At 36.0% G+C, this 7,070-nt stretch overlaps 1 pseudogene; it reads left to right on the forward strand.

The window, feature by feature from the left end:
• The first annotated feature begins 3,866 nt into the window (after positions 1 to 3,866).
• On the forward strand, positions 3,867 to 3,962 carry LOC140321948 (U6 spliceosomal RNA; annotated as a pseudogene).
• The last annotated feature ends 3,108 nt before the right edge of the window (positions 3,963 to 7,070 follow it).

Raw genomic sequence — 7,070 nt, forward strand, 5'->3', positions numbered from 1 at the left:
ATTTGAGAGGATGCTTTGTGTGTAGCATTGTTTTTGTTTGTTTTTTTCCCCCCTCCTATCTGGTTTTTTGTTCTCATTTTTCATAAACTTGCTATAACTTTTATTCTTTGTAATATTTCAACCATTAATAATACATTTTACACTGCATTGCAAAGGTATAGGCATAAAAGTGTAATCTGCATCTAAAATGGTGTGGTGTAACATTCCTGTTTGTTACCTAACATAAAGATGTTGCTCATATTTACTGTTGGATTATGATCTGCTAAAATTTAACAAAAAAAAAATCACACTTGCAGCATTTTACGAAGGTTAGTTTTACCCCAGTGACATTGTACATTGCATCATTTGTTGAATATGCACTAGGTGATTGCTTTTGTTTTTATGTATTTTATTTGCAATGCTGTTTTTTTTTCTTTTGTTTTGTTTTTTTTGTTCCCTCTTCCTGCCCTAGATCTTTATAGTTTTATTCTGTTAACAGTGTGATATTTCATTAATCTGGCTCTTTTGTTTTGTATATTGTGTTGTCAGGGCTTCCTATACTATGGTACCATGGAATTGTCAGCTTTGCATAATTTAATGTGGATGATTAAGGAATACATCACTATATTTGTATCCTGAATCTGAAACATGGTCTTGAACCTTGTTTACCTGAGAAACACTTAAAATGGACTTTCTGGCATTTTTAGAGCTGCTCATGTTTAGTATCTGAACCATCCTCCAAATCCATCTTTGGGAATAAGTTTAGACTGAACTGAAAGAAATTGTAACATCGTCATTTTACCTGGTAATTCTAACATGCCTTGGCATCTTGTCAATTATATATGGGGCTTTTTAGTCAAAATGAACATGCATTTTTTTTGTTCCAGCTTATTTTAATTTAAAATTGTGAAGTAGGGTTCATGCTTTAAATGTATACATGTATTTGTATTCTATTCTGGACATTGCCAAGGTGCTATGAAATATTGAATAACACAGATTTAGAAGAATAAAGCTGATTTAAAGGGTACAGGAGTCTGTTGTGTATTTATTGTGTGTGTGTGTACCATCAGATTTTTGTTCAGGTCTAGATTCCCTATATTTCTAATACTAGACAGTAAATGAGTGACTACTAAAAGTGGAATAAATCCTCTGGGTTTTTCCCCCCCTTTTAGTAGCAGAGTTTTATACCACAGCACATAACGGCATAATTCTCTGAAGACACTTTTGTGCCTCCTAGGTCAGTTAGAATACAGCTAAGCCAAAAGGTCATTGGTGTCAAAGTTCTTCCCACTGGTGAGCAAAGTAAGACGTGTACTTCCCACTGACCACACCAATATATTGAGCTGGGGATATAGTAATTAAAGCCAGGGTTTCCTGAACATTCGTTTTTTCAAGGATTCCCTCTTGTTAGGTCAAGAATCGCTGCTCCAAGCGCTGGACAAGATGACAGTCATGGAGGAGAATCTCTTTGCCAGGAAAATTGCCATTGCGTGAATTAAACACATACGTGCATGTTATGATAAAATCCTCTTGAAAAACTTTGTTTTGATTTAGGGGCAGTAATTTCCTTTGTCATTCTTTCATTTGGGCATGACGGCTATGCACTTTAGAGCCACTAAGGAGGTCAGTTTGCTAACGAAAGCTGACCACCAAACAGGAAACTGATCTGTTTGGTGTTATAATGTCAATAGGTTGGTCATGCTTTGTTCATGTTTTACCTAAAAAAAATAATTGGTGTATATTTTTCTATTGCTCTAGGGAGAAGAGTCTGATAGATCTATACTGAATATCGTATGTTTGGCTATTTGTATTCCGTAGCAGTTTCAAAGCCATCAGAGAAAAAAAAAATAGCATTTAATTTAGCTTTGCTTTATGTAACTAGGCACTGCCTCTTAGCATTTAAAGTGTCAACAACTTGAATGGCCCAACTTTCCCTCCTACCTCTTTAGTCACCATACAACCCTTATGTTGACATTGGAAGAGGGGGCTGCCTAGAAGTCTTTTTTTGACATTATTAACTTAGGGGAACCCCTTGCATATATATTCACAGCTCACAGTATGTTGCTTGGTCACGGGTAAGAATTTTACAGGGAAAAAAAATTTGTTGCTGTCACCTCAACTCAGGGGTACAAATTGCTTGAGGAAACCTGGAGTTCCACGGTGCATTGGTATGTAGTAACAAACAACTGTGGTGACTGGTACCACCAGTAATAATGTAGCATCCTCACAAGAACATATTTTAGACATTATAAAAATATGGGCAAAGGAACTAATGAAAAGCTATTAATTTTATACCTAGAATATAGTTTCTCAAAAAAATTGTATCTAGTATTATATTCTTGGTAAAAATGTAGAAAAGCTGTTGCAGCAGATGTCCTGGCTTATAGACATGTGGACAAGAATTAAAAGCAAAACTTTAGATCTAAATCCCTTCAGAGTTGGAGTTAAAGTAAATCCTACTACATCTGTCATGCTTGCCTCTTCACGCAACATATCTTTGCTGCTTTACGATTAGTTTTACTTCTCATATAAAGAGTTTAATATTGCACATTGGTTTGTTAAACAGGTTTCCAGTGCTGGTAAATATTTTACATTGGCACAATTTATGATTAATATCTTCTACTATAATTGTTTGTCTATCCTAAACTGGTAACGAAACCTAATAAACAATGGGGGGTGCCATTGCTGACCCCTTTCCAAAGTGTTGTGCTTATTAACTGATCAGGACGGATCCATAAACAACGTCCTACAACCTCTGTACGCATGTCCGATTCTCTGTGCGAATTATATGGCGTGTGTACATACCCTTTAGATATTCCTCTCCCTATATTCTTCTAAATGGTAATAAATATCCTGTAGCCCTGAATTCTGGTGGATTTTGTTTATCAAACTTTCAATTGCATATTTAATTAGACAAATTTGAACCTTTATTGGTAGGATTTGCATACATTTTTAGGCATTTTTTCTTTTACTTCGGTCCTAATCTTATTTACAATACAATGTAAATTTAATTTGCTGTTTATTGTGCTGATATGCCGATGCTTTTGTTTGTATTGTACTTTACATGTGCCATTGTTTCTTTTTATTGCACTGTAGTGCTTGCGGAAAAGATTGTTGGGATAGTCACTGCTAATATAGAATATGTGACAATCGCCTAATTCCTGATTAAATTACATTTTTTTCACCCATTTATATTGGTGCATTGCTTTAACACATGCATTAGGTAGGTGCACGGGGGTGTGTTTCTGTAAAATTGCACCTCACTGCTGTGCAGCATATATTTCTCTGTGAATGCAATCATCAATGGGTGGACATTAAGTAAAATGCACTGCAAGCCCTAACTTTCAAGAGAAGAAGCACATGCAATCCAGAAACCAATCAGAATTCCTTACCTGTATTATTTCAGGTCGGAAAATTTACAGCATTTTCAGAAAAAAGGTTGTCAGTTTGCTACACCTTATTTTATGATAGCTTTCAGCTATAAGAAAAGGTGTCTGGTTGAGTTATGATTCCTTCCATTGCTTACTCCAAATTCTTGCCTTCTCACTGTATTGGTTTTTCTTTTGCTCCAACTATACTTCACCTAGTTAGTTTGCGGATTAGTCTGTAAAGTGTCCTCTAATTGTGATTCACATGTGTCCTTCAGGAAAGGTTTAAGGGTTGTAAACGATCTTTTCTATAGCCAGTCAGAAAAACAAGCCCTCTCTTGAAATTGTAAAATGATGGAAAAGGCCTATTTTTTATTTTACCTAACAAGTCATTTTATATACCGGTGTGTATATGTGTATATATATATATATATATATATATATATATATATATATAAAGAAATATTGCAGAATATGCCAGGAAATGTTCTGAAGGTTAATCATGTACATTTGTTAGAATTGATCACTTCGGCAGCACTTATACTAAAATTGGAACGATACAGAGAAGATTAGCGCACGGATGACTCACAAATTCGAGAAGCGTTCCATTTTTGTTGTATAGGATATATGGGATGTTTGTGTTTCCAATTTGTAGTATTACATTTTTTTGTACATTTTGAAATAGAAGCTGTTTTTTTATCACATTGATATGCCAGTAATTCCCCTCATAGGTCTAATTACCTTTTAGGTAGAGCAGTACTTTTTTTTTTTTTTGTTTCTTGGGGATATGGCATTCCTTTGATGAATATACTATGTTTGAGGGGAATGTTTATTGTGTTTGAATTGTTTTAGAATTGCAACAACTTAGGCCAAAACCAAGAAGCCATGTGTGAAAAGTACACCCCATTAGTGATGTGGAGCTTGTAAAACTACCTTTAGCAGCACTAACTTCAAAGTAATCGTTTTCTGCGGGACATTGTCAGTCTTTTACATAGTTGTGAGGGAATTTTGTCCCACTCTGCAAGATTTCTTCAGTTCATTGAGGTTTGTAATTATTATTTTATACATAGTTCACTTAAAGTCCTGTCACAGCGTTTTGATCAGAATGAGGTCTAGACTTTTAGTGGGCCATTGCAACATTTTCTTATCTTTTTCATCCACTCTTTTTTGTCTAAATAGGTTTAGTGGTGCACTTTAGCTGTTGCACAGATGGCCTCACATTTGGCTCTAGAAATTATTGGTATATAGAGGAATTTATGATTGACTCAATGAGAGGTGCTTGACAGTTGATATTAGGCGTTTTTGGGCTGATGTGCTTTGTTTTTTTTGGCACTGTATTCTGGCTAAACATCTCTTTGGGCTCATCTGTCCAGAGCACATTGTTCTAGGAGTTTTGTGGTTTGTCAGATGCAATTTTTAAACCTTAGCTATTCTGTCATATTATTTTTCAAAAGAAGAGGCTTTTAAATTATCATTATGAACAAACGATGGGGTTGAGGCATTATGGGTGAATGTGGGATTGAATAACAAACAATAAAGGAATGGAGTCTGACAGTGGAATAGCAGTTGATGTTGAAGTTAGGGTCAATAGGTTTAGAAAAGTCAATCTGTAAATGGATAGAGAACTGGCTTAGACTGCATCCAGAGAGTAGTAATTAATGATTCATACTCTGAATGGTCTAAGGGTATTAGTGGTGTACCCCAGGGTTCAGTGTTGGGACCTTTTCCTTTTTAACATCTTTATAAATGATATAGAGTTTGGGATTAAAAGTACTATTTCTGTGTTTGCAGGTGACACCAAACTATGTAATGGAATAAGTCCATACAGGATGTCTATAATGTACAAGCAGACCTGGGTGTATTGTTTGATTGGGCAGCCAAGTGGTAAATGACATTTAATATAGATAAATGTAAAAGTATGCACTTGGGGGCTAACAACATGCATGCTTCATACTGTCTAGGGGGAATACATTTGGGGCAGTCAAAAATGAAAAAGGATCCGGGGGCTTCTGGTAGGTCATAGACTTAATAACTGCATGCGATGCTAAGCTGCAATATCTAAAGCTTGTAAAGTACTTTCTTGTATTAAAAGAAGAATACACTGCAGATGTAGACATAAACCTGCCCCTGTACAAAGCATTGGTCAGACCACGTCTGCAATATGCAGTGCAGTTTTGGGCACCAGTTCACAAAAATGATGGAATTGGAGAGAGTGCGGAGAAGGGCAACTAAACTAAAAAAGGAATGGAGAAGCTCAGCTATGAGGAGAGATTAGCTGTACTGAATCTATTCTCCCTTGAGAAGATATGTTTAAGGGGGGATGTGATCATCCTGTATAAATATGTTACAGGTCCATATAGAAAACTCTCTTCCCCATTATTCACTTTGAGATCATTACAAGGAACAAGAGGGCACTCTTTGCGTCTGGAGGAAAAGAAGTTTAAGCTCTGGATAAGGAAGGGATTCTTCGCTGTAAGGTCTGTGAAAATGTGGAATCGACTCCTTCAGGAACTAAAATAGATTGCTTTAAGAAAAAGCTAGATGTTTTTCTAGGAGCACAGAATATAACTGGGTATTAGGTATTAGTAAAATAACAGTGACTGTTCTAGGAAACATCCAATTGCCTTATGGAATCAGGAAGGAATGTTTCCCCTTTTGAATCAAATTGTACCAGGTTTTTTTGCCTTCCTCTGGACCAACTATGTCTTCTAGGATTTTATATTTGGGATATGTTTATTTCCCTAGTGGTTGAACTTGATGGACTTATGTCTTTTTTTTAACCTAACCTACTATTATTAAACAATATTTATATTGCAACACTGTATTAATATTTATTACTCAGTGCTGTACAGTAACTAGGGAATATGGTTTTCTCCAGCAATCCTTGCAAATAGGTCACACAGTACTTGTTCAGTCCTTTTCTATTTGTACTGCCATGAACAAGTCCTCAGCTAATATGATAAGCGTTAGAGTTTGAGATGTAGCTCTGGGTTTTTTTGCAGTTTGTCTGAGCATCACACAGTCTGACCTTGGGGTGAATTTGCTGGGATGTGCACTCCTGAGGAAGGTTAACAATGATGTTGAATGTTTTCTAGTTGTGAGAAATATTTTGCATTGTTGTAAGATGAAGTTCAAACTGTTTGGAAATGGCTTTATAACCCTTCTAGATTAATGGGCAGCAACAATTGCTTCTCTACTAACATCTTCTAAGAATATCTCTGCTGATGTTTTTCCTCCACATTCGGACTGATTTATGAAAGCTCTCCAAGAATGGAGAAGATAGACAATCATCAGTAAACTTGGGTGATCCAGGAAACCTAGAATGGATTTGGTCAAGAATTGAAAACATTTGCTAAATAGGAAATTATTTTTGAAGACCATACCAGGTTTCCTATATCACCCAGGTTCCCCATGATAGTCTATTTTCAGATTTGGAGAGCTTTAATAAATCAGGCCCGTTGTGTTGCCACACTCCGGAATGCTCCAGAGCAGGAATCTGCCAACTTTTCTTCTTTTATTGAGGTGGCCACACTTTCTGATCACCAATAAATCAAGTACATTCATTTATCAGCATCTGGCTGCTACTTACCCCCTTTATTCCTAAGAATCGGTAAGGGTGTAGTTTATTTTGTGCATATTGCTTCTACAGTTTTTGATTTAGTCTATACTACAAACAAAAAACATCAAACACATTTTGACCTGCTGAAGACCAGAAGATGTTTA

This window comes from Pyxicephalus adspersus, chromosome 1 (assembly GCF_032062135.1).
Source record: "Pyxicephalus adspersus chromosome 1, UCB_Pads_2.0, whole genome shotgun sequence".
NCBI classification, from domain to species: domain Eukaryota; kingdom Metazoa; phylum Chordata; class Amphibia; order Anura; family Pyxicephalidae; genus Pyxicephalus; species Pyxicephalus adspersus.